Here is a 17,086-nt window from a genome sequence, read left to right as displayed (position 1 = left end):
TTTGTATGGATGGATGAAACTGGTGTAATATATGGTTTGCTAAAGGAAGTGAGCCTAGCTCACTTGGCTAGTGGAGTGGATGTACAACCCAGCCACCCAGGTTCAAGTCCCCACGGACACGAATTTGGGTTCTTGTTATTTAAAAAAACTAGTTGTGGGGGTTTCCCTTATAGTTTTTCTTCAAAAAAATATGGTTTGCTACGGATGCAACTTGCATAATATGTATGTATTATGGATGAAAGTTATTTTAATATGGTTATGAGTACGGAAATAAAATTATTTTTGTCAAATTATTATTTCTGTCAAATATATATATATATATATATATCCTGATTATTGTGAAAATTGCTGGATATAATAGAAAATAAAATAAACAGGGGCTGTTTTGAGCCCTTGTCGTCCGCCCACCGACGGCAAAGGCCTTGCGGCACACGGCAAAGGCTGAAAACAGCCTGGCTGAAGCATGCTGGGAGTGCCCCTTTGCCGTCGGCCTCCAACACGGTTGACGGCAAAGGGGCAAGGGGCTGACGGCAAAGGTGGAAGGGGCTGACGGCAAAGGTGGAGGGAGAGAGGGTTTGGGTGCCCCCCTTTGCCATCAGCCTCAAACATGGCTGACAGCAACGAGGGGAGGGTATGATGGCAAAGTGAGGGAGGGCAGACGGCAAAGAATAGGTGGGCCCAGCAGCCTGCCATTAGCACTTAACGGGAGCGTTTGCGGATCTGCCGTCCCATTTTATTTGCCATCTCCCCCCCCCATGGCAAAGATTCTTTGTCGTCCGCCTTCCAAAAGCAGATGGCAAATAACCTCTTCACCGGATATATTTTTGCCGTCTCGTTTGTTGTCAGCTGACGGACGACAAAGACTTTGTCGTCCGGGTTCCCCCCTTTGCCGTCGGCCATCGCAGACGGCAAAGTCTCAGATTCCTATAGTGTCACTTATTTTGGGTCCCGCTGTGATCCAAACGTTTCGGGAACCCGGGGGTCCGGTTACGGGGAACTCGTCAAAACTCGCAGTTTTAGCCTATTCTCGTCAGGTTTGTATGCTATTAGTCACTGATTTTGGGTCCTCCTGCGATCTGAACGTTTCGGGAACCCCGGGGTCCGGTTACGGAGAACTCATCAAAACCCGCAGTTTTGGCCTATTACGACCAGTTTTCTATGCTATTAGTCACTGATTTTCGGTTCCGGTGTGATCCGAACATTTCGGGAACCCCCGGGGTCTGGTTACGGGGAACTCATCAAAACTCGCAGTTTTGGCCTATGCTGGCGAGTTTTGTATGCTATTAGTCACTGATTTTGGGTCCTCCTACGATCCAAACGTTTTGGGAACCCCGGGGTCCGGTTACGGAGAACTCGTCAAAACCTGCAGTTTTGACCTATTACGACCAGTTTTCTTGCTATTAGTCACTGATTTTGGGTCCCGGTGTAATCCGAACGTTTCGGGAACGCTGGGGCCCGGTTACGGGGAACTTGACAAAACTCGCAGTTCTGGCCTATTCTGGCGAGTTTTGTATGATATTAGTCGCTGATTTTGGGTCCTGCTGCGATCCGAACGTTTTGGGAACCCCGGGGTCCGGTTAGAGAGAACTCATCATAACTCGCAGCTTTGGCCTATTACGACCAGTTTTCTATGCTATTAGTCACTGATTTTGGGTCCCGGTGTGATCTGAACGTTTCGCGGACCCCGGGCCCGGTTATGGGGAACTCGTCAAAACTCGCAATTTTGGCCTATTCTCGCGAGTTTTGTATGCTATTAGTCACTGATTTTGGGTCCTGCTGCGATCCGAACGTTTTGGGAACCCCAGGTCCAGTTATGGGGAACTCATCAAAACTCGCAGTTTTGGCCTATTCTGGCGAGTTTTGTATGCTATTAGTCACTGATTTTGGGTCCTTCTGCGATCCAAACGTTTTGGGAACCCCGGGGTCTGGTTACGGGGAACACACCAAAAATCGCAGCTTTGGCCTATTCCGGTCAGTTTTGCATGCTATTAGTCACTGATTTTGGGTCCCACAGTGATCCGAACGTTTCGGGAACCCCGGGGTCTAGTTACAGGTAACTCAGCAAATCTCACAATTTTGGCCTATTCCGGCCAGTTTTGTATGCTACTAGTCACTAATTTTGGGCCCCGATGTGATCCGAATGTTTCGGGAACCCTTGGGTCCGGTAACGGAGAACTCGTAAAAACTCGCAATTTTGCCAATTTCGGCCATTTTTGTATGCTATTAGTCACTGATTTCGGGTCCTGCTGCGGTCCGAACGTTTTGGGTACCCCGGGGTCCGGTTACGGGGAACTCGTGAAAACTCGCACTTTTAGCCTATTCTCGCCATGTTTGAATGCTACTAGTCACTGATTTTGGGTCCTGCTGCGATCCGAACATTTTGGAAACTCCGGGGTCCGGTTACGGGGAACTCATCAAAACTCACAGCTTTGGCCTATTCCGGCCAGTTTTGTATGTCATTAGTCACTGTTTTTGGGTCCCGTTGTGATCCGAACGTTTCGGGAACCCCTCGGTCCGGTTACGGGGAACTCATCAAATCTCGCAATTTTGGCCTATTCCGGCGAGTGTTGTATGCTATTAGACACTAATTTTGGGTCCCGATGTGAGATGAATGTTTTGGGAACACTCGGATCCGGTTACGAAGAACTCGTAAAAACTGGCAGTTTTGGCCTATTCTCGCGAGTTTTGTATGATATTAATCACTGATTTTGGGTCCCACTGCGATCCGAACGTTTCGAGAACCCCGAGGTTCGGTTACGGATAACTCGTCAAAACTCCAGTTTTGGTCTATTCGCCAGTTTTGTATGCTATTACTCACTTATTTTGGGTCCCGCTGCGATCCGAACATTTCGGAAACCCCGGGGTCCGGTTACGGAGAACTCTTCAAAACCCGCAGTTTTAGCCTATTCTCAGCAGGTTTGTATGTTATTAGTCACTGATTTTGGGTCCTCCAGCGATCCGAACGTTTCGGGAACCCCGGGGTCTGGTTACGGAGAACTCGTCAAAACCCGTAGTTTTCGCCTATTACGACCAGTTTTCTATCCTATTAGTCACTGATTTTGGGTCCGTGTGTGATCTGAACGTTTCAGGAACCCCGGAGTCCGGTTACGGGGAACTCAACAAAACTCGCAGTTCTGGCCTATTCTGACGAGTTTTGTATGATATTAGTCACTGATTTTGGGTCCTGCTGCGATCCGAACGTTTTGGGAACCCCGAGGTCCGGTTACGGAGAACTCATCATAACTCGCAGCATTGGCGTATTCCGGCCAGTTTTGTATGCTATTAGTCACTAATTTTGGTTTCCGCTGTGATCTGAACGTTTTGGGAACCCCGGGGTCCGGTTACGGGGAACTCATTATTTCTCATAATTTTGATCTATTCCGACCAGTTTAGTATGCTATTACGGTTCAAATGACCTAACCAATTTTGTGGCCGCGATGTGTTAAATGACGATGGACAAGTAGTCCTGTTGCAGGGTTCGTTTATGGCGGTCTTGACTGACTTGAAAAACCACGTCGATCGGGTCAAGATTCGATTGTCGTATCGTGTCCTCACTGCGTGCGAGGCTACATAATCCGTCACTCGCTATCACACCACTACTCATCAGTCTCGCGGTCCACTCCACAGTCCACACCTAGCTCAATGGCCTCTCTACCATGGTTCATCCGCACTACTTCCTTCTTCATACTCGTACTACTACTCTCGACCGTCTCATCTTCTTCTTCTCCCACCCCGGCCAGGAGCAAGGGCGGAGACACCGATGACCTCGCCGCCCTGCTTGCCTTCAAAGCCCAGCTCGCCGACCCTCTTCGCATCCTTGCCGATAACTGGACGACCAATAGGTCCTTCTGCCACTGGGTCGGCGTCTCGTGCGGCCGACATAGACAACGGATCACCGCTCTATGGCTGCCGAACACGCCTCTCAATGGGTCCGTGTCGCCGCACATCGGTAATCTCTCTTTCCTCTCCGTCCTCAACCTCGCCAACACCAACCTCACGGGCTCCATTCCAGCAGAGCTTGGCAGGCTCCATCGTCTTAGACATCTCATTGTTAGAGGCAATAGCCTCTCAGATGCCATACCTGCTGCCCTAGGGAACCTCGCGTGACTCGAGTTCCTCCATCTGGGTTTCAACAGGCTCTCTGGTCAGATCCCTCCTGAGATGCTGCTACATATGCACAACCTCACAAGGATTAGTCTGGCCGTAAAAAAAAATCGAATCGGGCTTCTCCCCTTTTCATTATAAAGCATAATGGAAATACATTGTTTCCAGCCGAAACAGATAGAGGGAAAGAGGGAGAAGCGAGTTCGGGGCAATACCAGGAAACCCACCATCTGCGCAAGTCATCAGGAACGCAAGACTATGGGGCGAAAACCTGGTATCACCCAAACTCGCCAGAACAGAGAAAGAAGAAAGTACCACCAAGTATCGCATACAGACACTACCAGGCAACGCACAACCAGAAACTACCAGCACTGAGTATCGACCACACAGGGGTCATCACAACAAAAGACACTACGAAGATGCAACTCAACAGCATGAGCATCTTCATCGCCCTCAGACCCGCTTTTTGCAATTCATCAGAAATCTCACCATTCTTCCCACTTATCTTCTTCATCGTTCTCCTCCCTGAAATCCTATGTAGGTGGTCCACATAGAAGTAGCATCTGTGATGCATTGACCTTCAGCATGTCAGCTCCTTTCTTGATCACCTCGACCATCTCCGGCTTCTGCAAACCAGCCCAATATTTCATGAAAGAGCATGTTGTGAACACAATTTCAAAAGGATTGTTGATCCATTTTTTCTCAAAGTTCGCACGATTACGAGCAAGCCAGATTGCCCAACATATTGCCGCAAGTCCAACAGTGTAAGTATTATCACAAGAAGGTCAGAAAGTATTGATCCAAGCATAATATTGCCACATAGAATTAGGCACACATTTAGTACCCAGCATTGCACCCACAGTTCTCCAAACTACCCTGGCAACAGGACATAAAAACATCAAGTGTTGAGTAGATTCCATTTGTTCACAAAAGGAATAAGAGGGATTCCCCTGCCATTGTCTTTTTTTCAAGTTATCTCTAGTAAGTATGGCATCTTGACACAATTGCCACATAAAAAATTGGATTTTCAGAAGTATCTTCGAGTCCCAAATCCAATTATGATTGGATCGAGCTAGATTTCTCTCTAGCCAGCGATACATAGATTTCGTAATATATTCCTGAGAACTATCTAATTTCCAGTAAATTTCATCACCTACATCTCTTTTAATCTTCCCCGACACATATTCTTTAAGCTCATTCCACTTCAGAAGTAGCTCATTAGGCATCCTTCTTCTAAAAGAAGTAAAGGGGTCCATGTCTCTAATTTTATCCACTGTACAATATTCATCTACACATATCTCAAAAAGATCAGGATATTTATCTTTCAAAGTGTATTTATCCCCGAGGTCATCCAACCATAAATTTGCAATATTACCATTGTTGACTTGAATACCTCTACCAGCCATATAGCAGTCTTTTACTTTTAAGAGAGCTTTCCAGCATGGGGAGTCATTGGTTTTTTGTTTAACCAAAGCAACAGAAGATTTTCTTAAGTATTTGGCTTTCACAATATCCTGCCATAATCCTTCTCTTTTCTCTAACTTCCACCACCATTTAGTTTGCAAGCTAATATTCTGCTTTCCCAGATCCTTCACTCCCAGCCCACCTTTCGCTTTCGATCTACACACTCTCCCCCATTTCACCATATGATAACCTCTCTTTTTTCCATTGCGATGCCAAAAGAACTTTCTTCTAGGTTTATCCCACCTTTCCAAGGTTGATTTCTTAATCAAGAACATAGACATATAGTAGGAAGGAATGTGAGAAAGCACAGCATTAACTTTGATGAGTCTGGCCCCGCTAGAGAGATTTTCACTAATCCAGGATTCACCATGTCTAACAAATTTGTCATCAACAAAAAGCCAGTCAGTTCCTTTAAGGCCAGCATAGCTGACACGAACCCCTAAGTATCTTATAGGGAAGATTCCAATCTCACAATTAAACATCTCAGCATATCTTCTCATAGTATCATCGTCCGCTCCAATTGAGAAAATCTCGCTTTTCAAAAAATTGATTTTCAAACCTAACATAATTTCAAACAGATATAACAACAGTTTAATGTTTAATGCATCTCTGGGATTATCTACAAAACAAAGTATGGTATCATCTACATATTGCAGTATAGCAACTTCGTGCTCTATCAAATCAGCAGCCAAACCCTTAAAAAGGCAATTTTCTTGTGCCTTAAGCACCATTTTAGTTAAACAGTCAGCCACCAGGTTAAACAGGAATGGAGAGAGGGGATCACCATGTCTCACCCCTTTGGCGCTCTGGAAATATTCTCCCACCTCATCATTAATTTTCACTCACAGTGCCTCCCTCTAAAAATTTTCTAATCCACCCAACCCACTTTGGGTTGAAATCCCTTTTATTATGGCATTCTAGAAGAAACTCCCAGTTTACTTTATCATAAGCTTTTTCAAAGTCAAGTTTAAGAACTATTCCATGCTGCTTACGAGCGTATGAGTAATGCATGATCTCATGAAGTGACAAAACCCCATCCATAATATCCCTGCTCCTAATAAAAGCATTCTGATTTCTACTAAACAAAGTATCAACAAAAGGCTCGAGTCTGATGGTAAGAACTTTCGTGATTAGCTTGTAAATGCATCTAAGAAGGCATATAGGTCTAAATTGTTGTATCTAATCCGCACCAACTATCTTAGGCAACAGTGTAATCACTCCATAGTTTAATCTTTCTACATCCAATTTGTTATCATAAAACCAGTCAAACAGAGTTTTCACATCATCCTTAACCACTCCCCAACAGTATTGAAAGAATTCAATTGGAATGTTATCAGGCCCTGGGGCTTTATTATGTTTTATAGAAAACAAAGCATTTTTAATCTCCGTATCCGAGAATGGCCTTAGTAAGATAAAGTTGTCTATCTCTTTCAACCTCTCTTTCTCTTTCCACATATTACAATTTATCCCACACATATTTCCCCACACATATTTCCGGGGGCTGGGCCAAAAAGATCTTTATAAAAATTTGTGGCATGCTTAAGGATATCTTTAGTTCCTTCAATAACCGCATCATCGCAACTTAGTGAGATAATAGTATTTCTTCTCCTCCTCCCATTGACAATCCTATGAAAGTATCCAGTATTACTATCACCTTTAAGCAACCAGTTTCCATGAGATTTCTGTAACCATGATATTTCCTCTTCCATTAGTAGATTATTCAGTTCTACCGAAAGTTCTACTTTCTTGCAATATAGCTCAAGTGACAAAGCATCAGTTTCTTGCAGCTTTTCCAAATATCCAAGCTCCTCTCTCAGCCATTTTCTTCTAATTCTTGTTTTACCAAAATTATTCGAACCCCAGCCTTTAAAGAAGCATTTAAATATTTTTAGTTTGATATTTATAATATCAATAGGATTCCTAGAGCCAACAGGTCTCAGCCAAATTTTGGCCACCAGATTTAAAAAGTCAGGATGTTGTAACCAATTCAAATCAAACTTGAATCCTCTATTTATCGGAGCAATAGGAATATTGTCATCTGTATTCAGGATCAATGGGCAATGGTCTGAAGTCTCTCTTACAATCTTTCTAACAAAAGTAAAAGGAAATTTACATTCCCAAGAGTTGGACATTAGCACCCTGTCCAATTTCTCTAAGGTAGGATTCTGTTGATTATTAGACCAGGTGTATTGCCCACCCGTCATATCAACTTCTCTTAGGGACAAGGTATTGATAATGGAATTGAACAAGTCAGAGGAATGACTCAGCTTAGTTTTTTTATTTTTCTCATTGGAAAATCTCAGTATATTAAAGTCCCCTCCGATGATGTAAGGGTACGAAGTATTGCTACACATATTGGACAATTCAGCAAGGAATTCTATTTTATTTTCTTCATGAGCAGACCCATACACTGTCATAATACAGCAATCAAATTTTGAGAATTTATCCCATATTTCTATCTTCATGATATATTTACCAGCAACACAGTTCTTCACATCAAAATAATTATTCTTAATACCGCACAAAATCCCCCCAGACTTCCCTACTGCTGGAATCCAATTCCAGCAAAAATTATCACCAGGGTCAACTGTCCTCAAGAACTTAGAGGAAAAGTCTTTTTTCATCGTTTCTTGAATCCCAATAAAGTCAAGTTTAAAATCCCTGATCAAATCAGTCAAGTAAGTAGACATACCTCTCTTTTCAATCCTCCTACAGTACCAAAAGAGACAAATCATTTTTTCCTATGTTTTGGGGATTGATTTTTATTGCCAGGTTTACCAGGATCCATGGTCTTACCTGCAACTTCACTCATTTTCAGATTTTGACTTCTAGTTATAGGTTTAGATATCACCACATTAACCTTTCTTCTTTCTTTTTTTCTAGATTTGACAGTTTTAAAACCCTCTTCATCTATTTCTCCTTCTTCTCCCCAGGATGTGTCAAGTGGAGAAGATTCTCCTGCTGCATTAGTTATTAACAGCACATTTTCCTGCTGTTTTTCATTTTCACTAAGTTTCTTCGCTATATTTACTCTGGATTTCTCAAGTTCTCTCATAACATCAATCACCGCAAAGTTATCATCGGGAATATTAACTCCCATTTGCGAAGCAGTGGAAATAATTTCCAAATTTGAAAGCACATCAAAGGAGTTACCAGACAGGGATTCATTACCTTGTAAGTTCCTTTTTTTCGCCATCTTTTCAGCTTTATCTCCCATATGTTCCATGTTGACACCAGCTGTCCTTTTGCTGAAGCGGACTTGCACTTCCTCTATAACAGGAGGAGTAGGGATAACATCCACAAGTTCACTAGATTCAGCAGGGGACTGTACAAAGTAGCATTGATCCTTTTCCTCACTAGATTTTTCATGATCCTCCAATTCAGTGACAGTAAGTTCTCCCACACAAGCATCCAAATAGGATGAGAATTTCCTGTTGACCATAGGGCTTGGCACAATTTGCATCGAGTTAATCACAGTTTTTTCATAAGATATCTCCTCATTTATTTATTTCTCTTTATCCTGCTCGTGCTTTTTTTTCTGCCTCCGCAGCCATAAAATCAATAAGCAACATATTATCAACTTCTTCACTCTCCTCCTCAGACTGCATCTCTTCACTATTATCAAACATATTATCTTTTTCCTCATTTTCCTGAATAGTATCTAAATTCATGTTCTTCCTGTTTTGCATGTCTTTTCCTCCTAACATGTTTCGAGGTGTCGAAGACTCCCCCATATTAGATGATGAAACATTTTGTCCTTCAGGATGAATATTATCATTAGTCCGAGCTCTCTTTGGGGAGCTCCCCCCTTCAGTCTCCATTGGCACAGTAGCTTTTTCTTTAGGAGGATTCTTCACAAGTATCTTATCCACAGAAAAGAAGAAACCATAGAAGTCTGGCCGTAAATGACTTGAGTGGCCAAATACCACCGCATTTGTTCAACAGCACACCCTCTTTGAGAGAAGTCTATTTGGGGAATAACAGCCTTTCAGGTCCTATACCACAATCCATCGCATTGCATCTCTATCCATGCTTGAGATCTTGGCCCTGCATGTGAATCAACTCTCTGGCGTGGTACCACAAGCCATGTACAACATGTCCAAGTTGCATGTTCTTGCAATCGCAGGAAACTATAGACTAACCGGGATGTTTCCCACCAATCAAAGGTTTAGTCTCCCAAAAATCTTGCAAGTTATCGACCTAGGTAATAACAATTTTGTTGGTCGGTTCCCATCGGGGCTTGCAACATGCCAGTACCTGCAAAGAATTTCTTTGGCTGGAAATTCTTTTGTAGATGTTGTGCCAACATGGCTAGCCAAATTGCCAAACCTGAAAGTTCTTCGATTGGGTTCTAATAACCTTGTGGGTTCGATCCCAACTGCTCTTAGCAATCTCACCGGTCTTACTACGCTAGCACTCGACTTTGGCAACCTAACAGGGGAGATTCCACAAGAATTATCTCTAATGCAGGATCTCCCGGCTCTAGGTATTTCATCCAATCAATTGACTGGTGAAATCCCGGCTTTCCTCAGTAACTTATCCAAATTGTCTGTTCTAACTTTGGATAATAATCAGTTGTCCGGTCAAGTACCAACAACACTTGGAAAAAATGCAGCTTTGAACACGCTTCTTTTGGCACGTAACCATTTAGAGGGGAACCTAGACTTCTTGTCAGCTCTTTCCCAATGCAGACAACTCCAAGTCCTTATAATAGGAGCTAATTCTTTCACAGGCGTCCTGCCTAGTCTTGTGGGAAACCTCAGTTCACGATTATACGATTTCAGTGCATTTGGAAACCAGTTAACAGGTGGACTTCCAGTACAATTTTCAAACATAAGCAGCCTTGTATGGATGGATCTTAGTGAGAACCTACTCACCGGGCCAGTCCCAGAATCTATCACGATGTTGGAGAATCTTGTATTTCTTGATCTCTCCAACAATTACATGTTAGGACCTATACCAACACAAATGGGCATGCTCAAGAGTCTAGAACGAGTTTCTCTCCGTGCAAACAAATTATCAGGCTCTATACCAAGCAGCTTTGGTAATCTTAGTTTGTTAGAAGAGATCGACTTGTCGAGTAACCAGCTAAGTTCAATGATACCTCTATGCTTTTTCCACCTAGATAAACTTCTCATACTTGATCTCTAAATAATTCCTTTACTGGTGCAGTGTCGGCCGAAGTTTGTAAGCTTGTATGTAACTCTTGTACATTGTTTTTCCCCTTTTTTCCTTCTATATAAAATGGGCAGAGCGCCTGCCTTTCACGTCTAAAAAAAAAACATATTGAATGGACCTTTCTTCCAACTTCTTGATAGGAAGCATCCCGGAATCACTCGGACAACTTAACATGTTAATCTACTTAAATCTATCACATACCTTCTTCAAAGGTTCAATTCCTAGCCCACTACAAAATTTAAAAAGCTTAGCATCATTAGACCTCTCATTTAACAACCTCTCTGGTACCATTCCCACGTTCCTTGCCAATTTGACCTACTTGACTACCTTGAACCTCTCATTCAATAGTCTAGTAGGTACAATACCCGAGGGTGGTGTTTTCTCAAACCTCACGTTGCAATCTTTGATTGGGAATGTTGGGCTATGTGGTGCTGCACGCCTACAATTTTCGACATGCCTTGACATACCTCGTTCAAGTGACAAGCACTTCCTACAAATTCTACTCCCAACGCTCACACTAGCTGTTGGCGCCATTGTCATTTCACTATACATATGGTTCAGAAAGAAACTTAACAAGGGAGAAGACATGGTTTTTGCTGATCCAACTGATGTCATAGGACATCCGATAGTCTCCTATCATGAGCTCGTTCGTGCTACCAATGGTTTCAGTGAAGATAACATCTTAGGGTCTGGAAGCTTTGGGAAAGTATTCAAGAGAAAGGTGTAACAGAACCCGGGTGCCTAGGCACCCTCTATGAACAGTAAAATCAAAAAAATAGAAAAAAAGTTTTAAAAAAATCTGAAACTTTGCAACATATAAGATGGTCAAACTTTGTAGGTTCTTACAAGTTTTCATGCCAAAATATCATGTAGAGAAAGGTGTACGAACAAGTCTCAGATTTCAGTGCTAAAAGAGCTCAAAATTTGAAGTACTAGAAAGGTTTTCCTCCATAGAACTCCTCAAATCTTTTTTTGGCACGAAAACTTGCAAGCAAAAGTTAGATCATCTTTGATCTTGCAAAGTTTCAAAAAAAATTCTATTTGTTTTGATATTACTGTTCATAGAGGGTGCCTAGGCACCCGGGTGCTAAAAATCCACTCTCAAGTATTCAAGAGCCAATTGAGTGGTTTGGTGGTTGCAATAAAAGTTCTTGACATGCAGCTGGAGCAAGCCATTCGAAGTTTTGATGCCGAATGTCGAGTGCTTCGCATGGCGGGGCACCGCAATCTGATAAAGGTACTCAATACATGTTCAAATCTGGACTTCAGAGCACTAGTGCTCCAGTACATGTCGAATGGAAACTTGGAGACACTCCTGCACCGATCTCAGAGTTCATGGCACCTAGGGTTCCTTGAGAGATACATGGCATCTCTGTCGACGGCGCCGCTATCACCGATCCTACCGGCATGGCCGCGGCCACTTTCGGGCACTTTGACAGCCGGATTGGGACGGGCATGCAGCGTGACTGCACCATTAGCCTGTCACAATTCATCGGGCCCTCAAACCTGGCAGATCTTGACGCGCCATTCAGCGAGGATGAGATTTGGCAAGCCATCAAAAGCATGCCGTCCCGCAAGGCGCCCGGCCCCGACGGCTTTACTGTGGAGTTCCTCCGATCCTGCTGGCAGATCATCAAGCATGACCTCCGATGCGTCTTCGACCAGATTTACGCGTTGCGTGGACGAGGGTTTAGTTGCCTTAACCAGGCGCTGATCACGCTCCTCCCCAAGCGCGCCGAGGCCACTGGCCTGGGTGATTATAGGCCCATAAGCCTAATTCACATCGTCGCCAAGGTCCTGGCCAAGCTGCTTTCGCTCCGCCTAGCCCCAGGCTCAACAACCTCGTCAGCAAGGTCCAAAACGCGTTCATCCCCGGGCGAAGTCTTCACGACAACTTCATCCTAGTGCATCAATCCGCACGGCTATTGCATCAGCTGGGTGCCCCTCGCGTGCTGCTGAAACTTGACTTGGCACGGGCTTTCGACTCCGTCTCATGGCCCTTCCTATTCGAGGTGCTGCGATGCCATGGCTTCGGCAACCGCTTCCTTGGTTGGATCGCCCTTCTCCTGTCGTCGGCCAGCAACAAGGTTCTCCTCAACGGCAACCCTGGACCAGCGATTTGGCACCGCCGTGGACTGCGCCAAGGTGATCCAGTCTCCCCGCAGCTCTTCGTCCTTGTTGTGGATACGTTGGGCAGGCTCTTTCATCGCGCGGTCGAGCTCTGAGTCATGCAGCAGCTGCATCCGCGTCGCGCCATCCCCGCCATATCCCTCTACGCCGACGACGTAATTCTTCTGTGCCACCCCTCGCCGGACGATATCGCGGCGGTGAAGGAGATTCTGCAGCTCTTTGGACGCGCCTCTCGCCTGCACGTGAACTTCCAGAAGAGCGCTGCGGCCCTCATCCGCTACGACACCGAGGACGCTGCTCATGTTGTCGCGCACCTGGGCTGCCCCATCGTCGACTTCCCGCTTACTTACTTGGGCATCCCGCTCACGCTGCATCGCCCCACGGCTGCCCAACTGCAACTCGTCGTCGATAAGGTCGCTGGGAAGCTGCCCTCCTGGAAGGCCTGGCTCATGAACAAAGCCGGCCGCCTTGCTTTCGCCAAGCCTGTCTTGAGCGTGATCCCCATTCATCAGCTCCTTGTGCTTGCGCCGCTAAAGAAGACCATCAAACTCTTGGAGAAGATTGAGAGAGGATTTCTCTGGGCTGGCCGCGCCGAGGCCCACGGAGGCAATTGTCATGTCAACTGGCGGCGCGTCTGCCGGCCTATCCAGTTTGGGGGCCTCGGTGTTCACGACCTCGAGCGCACTGGCCTCGCCCTTCGCATGCGGTGGCAGTGGCTCAGCCGAGTCGATGTTGGCAGGGCCTGGAGCGGCCTTGACCTGCACTTCGCGCCCGAGGAGCGCGCGCTCTTCTTCGCCTCTACCACCATGGCTATCGGCAATGGCCAGCGCGCCCTGTTCTGGGAGGACCGATGGATCAACGGACGTGCAATCCGAGAGATCGCGCCTCTCCTTTTTGATCTCATCCCCAAACGGCGTCGCAAGTCAAGAACTGTTGCGGACGGCCTTCAAGTGAACCAATGGGCTGCGGAAATTCACGGCATGATGGGCATCCCGGAGATTGGAGAATACCTGCGCCTCTGGCACATGCTCGCCGGAACTGTCCTCACTGACGCACCAGACAGCATTCGCTGGAAGTGGACCGTGAACGGCGAGTACTCCGCCAAGTCCGCATACCTCGCCACTTTTCATGGCTCCGCAAGATGCCAAGCTTGGAAACTTACCTGGAAGTGCTGGGCACCGCCTCGGGTGCGCTTCTTCCACTGGCTCGCCAACCTCGATCGGTGCTGGACGGCCGACCGCCTCGCGAGGCGCAACCTGCCGCACCCACAGCGCTGCCCTCTTTGCGATCAGGCTCCGGAGACGATTCATCATCTTCTCCTGGAATGCCCTTTCACGAGATCCTCTCATGGCTGCGCCTCTCCTGCCCGCTGCCCAACAACGATGCCACTCTCCACGACTGGTGGTGCTCTGCACGACACGACATCCCTAGGCCTATGCACAAGGGATTGGCTTCCGTTGCTTTGCTCGTCCCTTGGATGATTTGGAAGCATCGCAACGGATGCGTGTTTGAGGGTGCAACACCGTCGGTTACCTCCCTGGCGGCTACGATTAAGGAAGAGGCCGGCCTCTGGGCCAGAGCGGGCGCCTTGGGGCTCCGGGCCATCTTGCCACAAACATGGGATGTCCATTAGTGTGCATGTGTTCATCTTGTAAATATGCTTCCTAGGAGGATTGTACTAAAACCCTTTTTTTCAATACAATGAACCGTAAAAGTCTTTTGCGTTTTCTCGAAAAAGGGTTCCTTGAGAGACTACGGCATCATGCTCGACGTCTCGATGGCAATGAATTATTTGCACCATGAGCATTGTGAACTTATCTTGCACTGTGGCTTGAAACCTAGCAATGTGTTATTTGACGAGGATATGACAGCGCATGTGGCGGACTTTGGCATTGCAAGGTTCATTATAGAGGACAAGTCTATGACATGTGCGAGCATGCCGGGAACAGTGGGGTACATGCATGGCACCAGGTACCTAAGTAGCTAACTCTTGTCATCTTGTTTGACTAGCCACTTTGCAAACCATTTATAGATTAGTCTCCACCTAAACAATATGGTTGAGTACTTTTGGTTCAGTTTTTGTATATGTTCTATTGAGGAGAGTACGGGTCTCTTGGAAAAGCATCGCGGAAGAGCGACGTATTCAGTTATGGAAAATTATGCTCCTTGAAGTGTTCACGGCAAGGAGACCCACTGATGGTATGTTCGGCGCACAACTAACCCTTAGGGAGTGGGTCTATCATGCATTTCCATCTGAGCTCGTCCAAGTCGTTGATGGCCAGCTACTGCAAGGCTCTTCTATTTCGGTTTGGCTGAGTTTTCGTTTTGGTCTCATTCACTTTTATCATCTGTCAGATGTTGTCGATTTGCATTTTCTTTGAGCCGAATAGTGTTGCAGTAGTGTGGTGTCAGCCTGTTTTACTGCATTTGCTCGAGGCCGTGTAGGTTTCATTTTCCTGTGGCCCGTCGCAGCGGTGGAGTGGTGGTATATTTTTTATTTGACCAAAAGACTAGCTGCCATCGACAAGGGAGAAACTTTGCTTCTTGTTATTTTTTAAATTGACGAATCAAATAATATTTCTGTTTAATATGCTTTTGTTGCGTGTCAAATATTTTTATATCTATGTTTTTTTTCTGTTTCTATGGTTGTTGAAAGCACTTAAAATCATTTTTTTATGAAAATTTTAGTTAATAAGGAAGCTTTTTTATTTTTTTTAGTTTTGCAGGCTCATTTTTATTTTTATTTTTTATTTTCGCCAAGCTTATTTTTCAGATATAAAGGTTAAGAGTAAGATGTGGGTGGATTTTTTCTCTAAATAGTGTTTGTAAGGGGCTCAAAAATAATAGTTATATCTTACTGAGGAGCTTTTTGATGCATGCCTTATTTTGTAGATTAAAATGGTAATTATTTATTTGTTTCGTATTTTTTATCCAAGTGTCTCATCACATTTTTTTCGTCCATCCGGCTACCACACTTTTTTTTTCTTGGTTTTTTCAAAGGTGGGCACATTATAATTTCTAAGGCAGAGTCGCAACTGCAATTTCTTTTACTATACTAACGAAAGTGGTCACAAATTTTCACGTATTTTCTTTGAGGGGTTAGTTGCAATTACAAGTATTTAAAGTCGGGTCGCAACTGCAAGTATTCAAAGTCGGATAGCAACTGCATGTATTCGAAGTCGGGTCGCAACTGCGAGTATTCAAAGTCGGGTCGCAAGTGCAAGTATTCGAAGTCTCATCGCAACTGCAAATATTCAAAGTCATGTCGCAATTGTAAATATTCATAGTCGGGTCGCAATTGCAAGTATTCACGGTCGAGTCGTAATTGCAAGTATTCACGGTCGAGTCGTAATTGCAAGTATTCATAGTCGGGTCGTAATTGTAAGTATTCATAGTCGGGTCGCAACTGCAAGTATTCATAGGCGGGTCACAACTGCAAATCTTATTTGTGCAGCAACTACATGGAAAAACTAGAATCAAGTTGTTTTTTACTAAGAAAAAACAAATTATTACATCACAATTCGTATAATAAGGACACATTACTTCTTTGTACAAGAATCTTTAGTGGTCAGAGTAGTTGAAGCTAACAAGCTATTACGTAACTTTTTTTGTTTATTCTTTTTTTTCTCTATCAGCGATTTCTTTTTTGAAAGATGCATCAATGCAACAACAAGAACCAAACGAATAGTTATTAGGCCGGTTAGATGGATATGCATAGCAGCAACAACCAAAAATATGATATGTCAACCCAAAACAATAAAATGATGGGCTAAAGAAAACAAACAAGCCAAATACAAAATACAATGACATTATGTGAATGAGATCATAGAAAATCTCAGCTAGCTGAGTTCCACGCACTCCCCTTCTATTTCTAGTAGCAGCTCGGATGATGGTTTTCTTGTGTCGGTCTTTGAGTTAGGATTGCACTGCTCCCACGACTTGCCTGATCAAAGGATGGTGATGCGCGATGTAGTCGTGATGCTGAAGAAGATCAAAGCCGAGTACATCAAATTGACAGCAACTATGCCACATACTGGAACACAATGATTGACTTGCTTATGTCTCATCTATAACTATGTATAGGTGTATTGATTCTACTTCTGCACCTAGATCCCTCACAAAATCATTTGGGATGGTAATGACGCGTCTCGCATGTAAAGCTACAGTATCCTAGACAGGAAAAACAGGCACTCCTCCTCCCGGGTCGCCC

The 17,086-nt window shown here is 44.7% G+C and overlaps 1 pseudogene; it reads left to right on the top strand.

Annotated features, from left to right (window-relative positions):
* The first annotated feature begins 3,642 nt into the window (after positions 1-3,642).
* On the top strand, positions 3,643-16,923 carry LOC123404873 (annotated as a pseudogene).
* Positions 16,924-17,086: the final 163 nt, after the last annotated feature.

Source organism: Hordeum vulgare, chromosome 6H, assembly GCF_904849725.1.
Source record: "Hordeum vulgare subsp. vulgare chromosome 6H, MorexV3_pseudomolecules_assembly, whole genome shotgun sequence".
In the NCBI taxonomy this organism is placed as follows: Eukaryota; Viridiplantae; Streptophyta; class Magnoliopsida; order Poales; family Poaceae; genus Hordeum; species Hordeum vulgare.
This window is presented reverse-complemented; position numbering and strand designations above follow the sequence as displayed.